This window comes from Macaca mulatta, chromosome 8 (genome assembly GCF_049350105.2).
Source record: "Macaca mulatta isolate MMU2019108-1 chromosome 8, T2T-MMU8v2.0, whole genome shotgun sequence".
Taxonomy (NCBI): domain Eukaryota; kingdom Metazoa; phylum Chordata; class Mammalia; order Primates; family Cercopithecidae; genus Macaca; species Macaca mulatta.
Genome location: NC_133413.1, coordinates 126,852,126 through 126,862,396, shown reverse-complemented (window position 1 = coordinate 126,862,396; position 10,271 = coordinate 126,852,126). Strand labels below are relative to the sequence as shown.

The 10,271-nt window shown below is 40.2% G+C and overlaps 1 pseudogene across 1 annotated transcript; it reads left to right on the top strand.

Moving 5' to 3' along the window:
* The first annotated feature begins 2,692 nt into the window (after positions 1-2,692).
* LOC723542 (lysophosphatidic acid receptor 1 pseudogene) lies at positions 2,693-6,207 on the top strand (annotated as a pseudogene). Its single transcript, XR_001446818.3, has one exon. The product of XR_001446818.3 is annotated as a lysophosphatidic acid receptor 1 pseudogene (transcript).
* Positions 6,208-10,271: the final 4,064 nt, after the last annotated feature.

Here is a 10,271-nt window from a genome sequence, read left to right as displayed (position 1 = left end):
TTTGTGTTCTTTATTCCTGATTTCTTAAGATCCCTTTTTGAAATATTCCACTATACTATCGATCAAACTAATAGGAAAGAGGATTTATTTAACCAATATTCATTGGTTGAAGATGAGCAAAAGGTCAAAGACATCGGCTGTGCTGGCAACTGAAGCCACATTGGTTCAGAATCTCAGGAATTGTTGGTAGAATTGGGGCAGACCCAAGCAAGAAAAACCAGAGTTGGAAGTGTGAAGCAAGGGAGGTGACAACAAGGCTTTATGTCGCAGGTCACACTGCCTTGTCAGAAATCCCGATTCGTCCTTGTTTATCTAGTTGCATTCGTAACTTTCAAATATTATGTCCTATCATTCCTTAAAGCAGCATCATGGAAAGACAGAAATTTGGATTTCAATTCTAAGAAAGCAGTATTGTTATTGTTGATATTGTAATTGAAGAAATTAACTTGATACTTTTGCATTCTTGGGAAGTTAAGAATTTATAGACAAAGCTGAGGATTAGAAAATTTTAAAGCAATAACTATTAAATGGAACTGTACTAACATATTTATGCAATCAGACAAGCAGTTACAGGGAGGAAAATGATAAGTTTGCTGCATGTGTAGGCATCTTTTATATCTAAGGATGAAGAAGCAGATGGTCTTGTTATCAGTTTGCACATTTGTCTGAAAAAAAGCAAACAGCACAGGTGTAGGACCCACATTCCATTCCACACAGCACACATGCTAAGAGTCTGGCTGGAAGTTTTGATGGTAGATGCTGCTTATGGAGCCTGACATTATTTCGCTGCATTCCCGGTGCTCTGAGCCTTGAGCAAGAGGTCATCCATTTCTAGTAACCATACTTCAAATGTATTTGTGCAAGACTTTGTTGATATTGGGCCTCACTACCCTGCTCCACTGGACATTTTTCTGGCTTCTTGTAGTGCTTATTTCTCAACTGTATGGTGCCTACTTGGCTGTCCTCTGGCTTGGCACACAGCCTCTTTTTTTTTTGGACCTCCTGTCTGTTTTCCTCCTTCCCTGCAGCTACTTGATCTTTCTATCTCCTTCAGCTTCCTATCCCCAAGGGTGCCAGCCTGCAGCCACCCTTGGCTCTGTTTCCTGCTGGATGGCACCAGGGGATCCTTTCTGGAGGGAGGAAGAGGGGCAAAGAAAAAGAGGTTTCCACATTGGTCTTCCCTCAGGGCATAGTGTCCACATGATAATCACATGGGCTGGATTAAAATCTCACGATCCTCTTTTGCTTTTCATGCTGAAAGACTGTTAATCTCTTTCAATTATTCTGTTCAATGGCGAACCCCAAGAAGAAGAAACTGGAAGAAAAAAAGTCTGGTTCCAAAAGTTGTATGGTTGCCCTAGTGCTAGGGATGTAATGAATGTTTAATATATTATGGTTCTTACTATTTTTCTAAGGCTTATGTAATAAACTACTACAGTCTAGGTTGGCTTAAACAACAGAAATTTATTTTCTCACAGTTCTGGAGGCTGGAAGTCTGAGATCAAAATGTTGGCAGGGTTGGTTTCTTCAGAGGCTCCTCTCGTCGGTTTGTAGATGGCGGTCTCCTCCCTGTGTCTTCACGCGGTTTTCCCACCTCATGTTTCTGTGTCCAGACTTCCTCTTACAAAGATTCCCGTCATATTGGATTAGGTCCCACCCTCATGACCTCGTTTTAATTTAAGTACCTCTTTAAAGATCCTATCTGCACATGCAGTCACAGTTTGAAGTATTGGGACTTAGGCTTTCAACATATAAATTTTGGGCAAACACATTTCAGTCCATATATTATTATCATTATTATTATAACACAGTCCCGCATCTTCAAAATGTCATATCCTAGATGTTGAGACATCCATATAAGCATATAGTTCAGTTTAAGGTAACAAATATATTTACCCTGCTGGTGGATATGTCGCTTTGGTTGACTGCATAGAAGCTGATACGGATTGCTCTTCTCTGTCTTAGACATGAGGCCTGGTTCAAGACTAAAACATGGATTGGAGTTGGGATAGCTGCCTTAGCAGGTCACTAGCCTGGTTGAGTGATATAAACTCATTGGAAATCTCGTCTTTACTTTTAGGTGTGTAGAGGTTACTGGTGAAGCACATGAAATAATTTAGGAAGCTTTTGTGATAGATGAGGAAGTCTAATTAGATTAACTCACTTCAGGGCCCCAAGCTAGCATTTAGTACAGAATTTGGTACTCACACAGTGGATCAAGGAATGTTGGCATTCTATAGAGGTACCTGGAATCTGCACAGTGTCTTATTACACTGGAATGTGTCTGTTTCTCAAAAGACTTTTAGCTTTATTTCTCAAGTTTTTGTGTATGTGTATCATGGAACAGTTTTGGCTATATTTACAGCTTCTTTAGTGGAGACGAGTAAGCATATACATCCTGATTATTACATCCCTACATAGGCAAAGCAATCCATGCCTTCTTATATATCATGTGTGAATGCTTTCAGAAGAAAGTTTTATTAAAAATACTGCATAATTACAACTCAAATTTGAGTGTCAGCAGCACAATGATACCTGAGATTTGGGAACAATGACTACCTATGCATTTGCTGGTAGGCAAGCTCATAAAATGGCGGCCATAAGCCAAATCCAACATGCTGATGTATTTTGCTTGGTAAATATATATTTTGAGGCTGCTGAGATAATGAATGGGAGGCTAAGGCCACCCCCTAGCCCCGGCCCTGCAGCCAGCGAGGGCTGTCGAGCCAATGAATGGAGGAAGGGGCGCAGAAGTCAGGGGCGCTGGGGGCGCCACGCCAGGTGGACATCTGATTTATGAAGCTCCCCATCCACCTGTCTGAGTACCTGACTTCTCAGGACTGACTCCTACAGCATCAGATACACAGCTTCTCCTAGCATGACCTTGATCTGATCAGCAAACAAGAACATTTGTCTCCCGTAGTTCTGGGGCCTATTCACCATCTACAACCACAGAGCTGTCATGGCTGCCATCTCTACTTCCATCCCTGTAATTTCACAGCCCCAGTTCACAGCCATGAATGAACCACAGTGCTTCTACAACGAATCCATTGCCTTCTTTTATAACCGAAGTGGAAAGCATCTTGCCACAGAATGGAACACAGTCAGCAAGCTGGTGATGGGACTTGGAATCACTGTTTGTATCTTCATCATGTTGGCCAACCTACTGGTCATGGTGGCAATCTATGTCAACCGCCGCTTCCATTTTCCTATTTATTACCTAATGGCTAATCTGGCTGCTGCAGACTTCTTTGCTGGGTTGGCCTACTTCTATCTCATGTTCAAGACAGGGCCCAATACTCGGAGGCTGACTGTTAGCACATGGCTCCTTTGTCAGGGCCTCATTGACACCAGCCTGACGGCATCTGTGGCCAACTTACTGGCTATTGCAATCGAGAGGCACATTACGGTTTTCCGCATGCAGCTCCACACACGGATGAGCAACCTGCGGGTAGTGGTGGTCATTGTGGTCATCTGGACTATGGCCATCGTTATGGGTGCTATACCCAGTGTGGGCTGGAACTGTATCTGTGATATTGAAAATTGTTCCAACATGGCACCCCTGTACAGCGACTCTTACTTAGTCTTCTGGGCCATTTTCAACTTGGTGACCTTTGTGGTAATGGTGGTTCTCTATGCTCACATCTTTGGCTATGTTCGCCAGAGGACTATGAGAATGTCTCGGCATAGTTCTGGACCCCGGCGGAATCGGGATACCATGATGAATCTTCTGAAGACTGTGGTCATTGTGCTTGGGGCCTTTATCATCTGCTGGACTCCTGGATTGGTTTTGTTACTTCTAGACGTGTGTTGTCCGCAGTGCGACGTGCTGGCCTATGAGAAATTCTTCCTTCTCCTTGCTGAATTCAACTCTGCCATGAACCCCATCATTTACTCCTACTGCGACAAAGAAATGAGCGCCACCTTTAGGCAGATCCTCTGCTGCCAACGCAGTGAGAACCCCAGCGGCCCCACAGAAGGCTCAGACCGCTCGGCTTCCTCCCTCAACCACACCATCTTGGCTGGAGTTCACAGCAATGACCACTCTGTGGTTTAGAACGGAAACTGAGATGAGGAACCAGCCGTCCTCTCTTGGAGGATAAACAGTCTCCCCCTACCCAATTGCCAGGGCAAGGTGGGGTGTGAGAGAGGAGAAATGTCAACTCATGTACTTAAACACTAACCAATGACAGTATTTGTTCCTAGGCCCCACAAGACTTGATATATATTTAAAATTAGCTTATGTGACAACCCTCACCTTGATCCCCATCCCTTCTGAAAGTAGGAAGTGGAGCTCTTGCAATGGAATTCAAGAACAGACTCTGGAGTGTCCATTTAGACTACACTAACTAGACTTTAAAAAGATTTTGTGTGGTTTGGTGCAAGTCAGGATAAATTCTGACTAGTTGAATCCACAGCTTCATTTATATACAGCCTTCCCTTTTTTATTTTTAAAGGATACGTTTCACTTAATAAACATGTTTATGCCTATCAGCATGTTTGTGATGGATGAGACTATGGACTGTTTTTAAACTACCATAATTCCATTTTTTCCCTTACATAGGAAAACTGTAAGCTGGAATTATCTTTTGTTTAGAAAGCATGCATGTAATGTATGTATGCAGTATGCCTTACTTAAAAAGATTAAAAGGATACTAATTTTAAATCTTCTAGGAAATAGAACCTAGACTTCAAAGCCAGTATTTGTTTAGGTTATGAAGCAAACAATGCTCTAATGACAATATTAACTGTTTAATTAAAATGTTGTAACAAGTTTAAAACAGGGAACGTAAATTTTTGCCAAAGTGATATGTATTCCAAAAAAGTCATAGAAGATGAAGCACTGTAATATTGTTCCCACATGTTTAAAATACCCAAGTACATTCTAATTACCAGTGTATCAGAGGAAAGTTTTTGTAGTCTTTGTAAAATAATATACTCATCACAGAAAACTTGAAAAATGCAGAAATGTATAAAAAAGCAAAAATTGTTACTGATAATATCACAACCCAGAAGGAACCACCTTTCAAAAGCAACCCCCATATATGCCTATGTATGTATTGTATACCTTTTTTACATAATTGGAATCATACTGTAAACAGTTTTATAAGTAGATCTTTTTCATTGCAAAATTGCCACATTTTCTTATGGTATTAAAAATTTTACAAAAACAATTTTAATGGCTATATTATATTCCATTTAATGGATGCAACTCAGTTTATTTAACCATTCCCATGTTGTTAGCTGTTTAGGTTATTTCTAATTTTCATTTTGCAGAAATTTTGTGTGCATAAACTTTGTCCATATAATTGATTATTAGGACATATTCCCATGAAGGATTCTTTTTTTCAAAAAATGTGCAATGTCATCTTTTACTTATACCTTTCATAAAAAGGGATTTCCTGCGTTTGCACTGAATGGGTGGCAGTTGTGAGGAAAAGCCAGTCAAATGACCTTTTTAGAAAAGAAATGCAGTGGTCAGTTTAGTTGAGAGTGACTTTTTAATATAACAAGATCAACTAGAAGCATTCAACTGTCTCAAGAATCAAGGTATCCCAATATATCTCGCAATTCCAAACTTTGTTTGAGTGACTCGTTATCCAGCTCTTGGTAGCCACACCTGCAATGTAAAATTGAAGAAAATTCAAAGAAACCAAATGTGCTGAGTGAATAAAGGATTGTCATATCAATTAGTTTGGGTCCATCTGTAGCAAATGGGTTGAGTGTGTCAGTATGTGATTGGTTACTGTGTATTCTCCAGGAATCACCCCAATAGGCTGCTGCCCTATTAGGTGATACCTGTTTAATACGTTGTCCAGGTAGAGTAGTAGTTGCATCAGTTTGCTGTAACAAGTGACCAGTGAAGTAACACAGTGGTGAAGCAGGTCAGGGGAGGTCAGGAGGATGTCTGAGAGAAAGAAGTCTGGGAGATGAATGACTGTCTAGGAAGGAGGACATCAGTGCACGGTTACTGTTTGAGCAGAGGGCAGACTTGTAAAGTACCCGTAGTGAAAAGAATGTGGGGACTCAATTAGCAGAAAGGTGTTTGCACATACTTTTTACAAAATACAGAATACTTTATATTGGAAGTGAAAGAAATGAACTTGGACTTTTACGCATGTGCATATTTTTCTGGAGGCTGTATGGATTATTTGAAATGAAAAGCATACTAATTGGACTTTAATAAATCATTTTCAATAAAAAAAATATATATATATTTTGTGTGTGTGTGTGTGTGTGTGTGTGTGTGTGTGTGTGTGCTTACTATGTTTTGAGTATTTGTCGGTAGAGCAAACATTCCCTAGTTTTCCACAATCTTTACCACTCACTGTTATCTTATTTCTGCTTTATTTACACATTTACATTACTTGACAGGCGAGTCTTCAATTTTGTCAGCTCCAATAGATGTGGGAGGAAAAACAAAAGGAAGATGAAAAAGCAGAAGGAACAAATGGGGTAAAAAGAAAGGGCTAGAAGTGCAGACAGGAGATGAAATAATGCAAAATCCTGGGAGCACCAGGCTCCTGGGCCTGGCCTAGAGCAGGGGCCTACCGAGGACAACACAGGTGTGTGAGTGGGATGACAGGGGAGAAGCAGAAGGGGAAAGTCCTGACTTCTAGTAGGTATTACATCTCAGGCATTGAACCCACATTATCCCCTTTAATAAACATAAACCTCTCCCACCAAGCAGGCATTCTTATACCAGTTGTAGTTTAGAGAAGCTGGGAGGTTAGATATCTATAATTTTCAGCCTAGAATGGCCCCGGGTTGTGTTTGTTGAATAACATTCACTCATAGTGAGTATTAGCCCGAGAGTGTGGTCTCAAACCTGGGGCTCTGTGGCTCCAAAGCCAAAACTTTCCCTCTTTCCCATTGCATCAGTTGTCATAATGTCACAGTGGGTGTTTTTAATTTCTCCAGGGCCAATTCTGGAGGAAATATTTTTTGGCCAAATTCTTTTAAATCTAAAATTAAAGAAGCTTTAATAGATGCCATATATATATGTTTATATATAAAATATATATGTAGTAACAAGTTAAATGACCTATTTTACTGAATAAAGGATTGCCAATGAGAAAATTGAAATTACTTTTAGCTACTAAGAATATTAATCTCTCAGAAGTAGAAATACAGGCCAAGGCACAGATCTAGTTGGGTTTGAGTGAGGATTACTCAATACATATTACATGAGGCCATTCCAGGCTGAACATTACAAATAGGATCAATAGTATATCCCTGATGTTTACCCTAAAACAAAATTGAAGATGCGGCAGAAGAGGAGACATATTCCTGCTTTGGTTGCAGAAGGATCTTCTCAGTAAAGCCACCAAACAGCTATTTGTAGTAGAAAAAAACGGTCTATGATACATCTAACCTAGGTTATCCGGGAAAGGGAGAGAACGAGAGAGAATAAGTTAATCATGTAGCAAAGCATCAATGTAGAAGAGAGAATATCTTACAAACAGAGCAGGAGAGATTGTTTGTTTGTTTGTTTGTTTGTTTTTTTAGACAGAGTCTCACTCTGTCACCCAGGCTGGAGTGCAGTGGCACGATCTTGGCTCACTGCTACCTCTGCCTCCTGGATTTAAACGATTCTCACGCCTCAGCCTCCTGAGTAGCTGGGATTACAGGTGTGCGTCACCATGCCTGGCTAATTTTTATATTTTTAGTAGAGATGGGGTTTCACTATGCTGGCCAGGCTGGTCTTGAACTCCTGGCCTCAAGTGATCTGCCTGCCTCAGCCTCTCAAAGTGCTGGGATTACAGAGATGAGCCACCATGCCCAGCCAAAATATTTTTTTTAAATGAGAAAAAATAGTTCCCATTAATAAATCTGTAGGATTGATAAAATTAATTATGTCTGAATACCTAATGCATGTGGGGTTTAAAACCTAGATGACGTTTTAATGGGTACAGCAAACCACCATGCCACATGTATACCTATTTAACAAACCTGCACATTCTGCACATGTATCCCAGAACTTAAAGTAAACTAAAAAAATTTTTAAAACAGAAAAAAATTATGTCTGAAATTACAAAGATATGGAACTTCCTTTAAAGAGTTAATTTTAAACTGACAGATAACATTGTATGTATTATGTGCAACATGATGTTTCGAGGCATATATACATTGTAGAATGGCAAAATCAATCTAATTAGCATGTGCATTATCTCAGTAGTTGTTTTGTGGCAAGAACACTCAACATCCACTCTCTTAGCATTTTTCAAGAATACAACATAGCATCATTAACTATGGTTACCATGCTATACAATAGATCTCTTGAACTTATTCCTCCTCTGACCAACATCTTTTCCCCAACTCTCCAACCCTCCAGCCTCTGGTAATGTCTGTTTTTGTCTCTACTTCTATGAGATCAGCTTTATTACATTCCACGTATGAGTGCAATCATGCAGTATTTGTCTTTCTGTGCCTGACTTCTTTCACTTGACATAATGTTCTCCAGGTTCATTCATGTTGTGGATCAGAAACACATATTCCTGGGGTATATATGTCCAAACATGCTAAGTGGTCTTTTATCAAGAGCTACTTTTACGGGCTCTTAATTATTTTCTAATTGTTTACATTTTCCTTGATGACAGTGCCCTGTTAACCATACATTAAAAAGAAGTTATATTTTTGATAATTTTTTTATAATGGAACTTTCTTTTAATGTGTAGTTAATAAGGCACCGTCATTAGGAAAATGTAAACAATTAGGAAATAATTAAGAGCCTGTAAAACTAGCTCTAGACAAAAGGTAGTTAAAAGACCACTTACCATGTTGGAACATATATACACTAGGAATGTGTGTTTCCATTAAGATGTTGGTGACAACAGCAGTTAACAGTGATTGTTGGCCTCTGAGGACTATTGTGAAAATCCATAAGAAGTGAAAAGTGGCAACAAATTTGTTTTACTGGTGGGCTTTATAGTAGTGCAGGAACTCATGAGATGCCTGTTTTACATCAAGCATTTTTCTGGGGGTAAGTTAAATGACTTGGATAACTCACTTGTGCTGGGAGGTCTTTATCTGCCCCCTTGGCTAGAGTTTCTACCTCTTCACCCTGCTCTGTGCCCTGGGAGGCTGATCTGTATAGACTGCATCAACTAGATTCCTTTGCTCTCTGACTTCTGGTTGAATTTAGCCAACTCGGGCAGCAGCAGGAGAGGGCAGGAGCAGAGTATGGTCAAGGTCTTCATTTCTCTTGCTACCTCCCTATCAGTGTCTTTGTTTCTCTACCAAAAGGCATAGCTCCTGTATGTGGAGGGGTGGAGGGCACTTTTCTACAGCTCTGGATTGTATATGCAACCACGCTAAGGGTGGTTAGTGTACTACCTGTTGGTAATTCCAGTGGACTTCACACTACTTCTTCTTGCATCTTTCTATCTCATTCCTTTACAAAGCTCTTCTGCAGTACCTTATCTGATGAGTGTGCCTTCTGTTTCCTGACTGATAAGTCACTGAACTCCAACTCTGACCTCTGTATAGTGGGTTTTTGGAGGTCAGGCTACTTCATTCACCTCTTCTAAGGGCTTACAGAAAGAAAGCAAATTTTCAAATAATAGTAATTTACAGTAATAAAAGCATTATAAATAATATTATTCACTAAAAAGCAAACATGAACATGCCTTGAATGAGAGGAAAGAAAAGCCATGTGAATGCCGATGATGGAGAGGCTTTAGAATGGGCAGTCACTGGAGGGTATGCAGCAGGTTTCTATGGCAGGATTTGTCTCGTCCCTCTGGTTCTCTCTCATGGATTAATGTTGTGTTGGCCAAGACAGTCGTGGTTTCAGGCTTTCAGCCTGTGCTATGGTGCAAGGTGGAAGCTAAGAAGATTCTAGATGAAGAAAGCTCTGTTTATGCCCAACAGCTCATACGGCTTCTTATGAATTGTGGTAAGTCCCCATGTACACATAAAAAGTCTTATTTTGGAAATAGTTTTCATGCGAAGGTACTATAGATGGAATGTTTGTGTCCCCACAAAATTCATATGTTGAAACTTAATCATTACTGTGATGGTATCAGGAGGTGGGGCTCTGGGGAGGTGATTAGGTTATGAGAATATAGCCCTCATGAATGAGATTAATGCCCTTTTAAAAGAGACCCCAGTAAGCTCTCTCACCCCTTCTACCATGTGAGGATACAGTGAGAAGACATAGAACCATCTATGAGCAAGAAAGCGAGACCTCACCAGGCTCTGGGTCTACTGGAACCTTGATCTTAGACTACCCAGACTGCAGAACTGAGCAATAACTATTTGTATTTGTA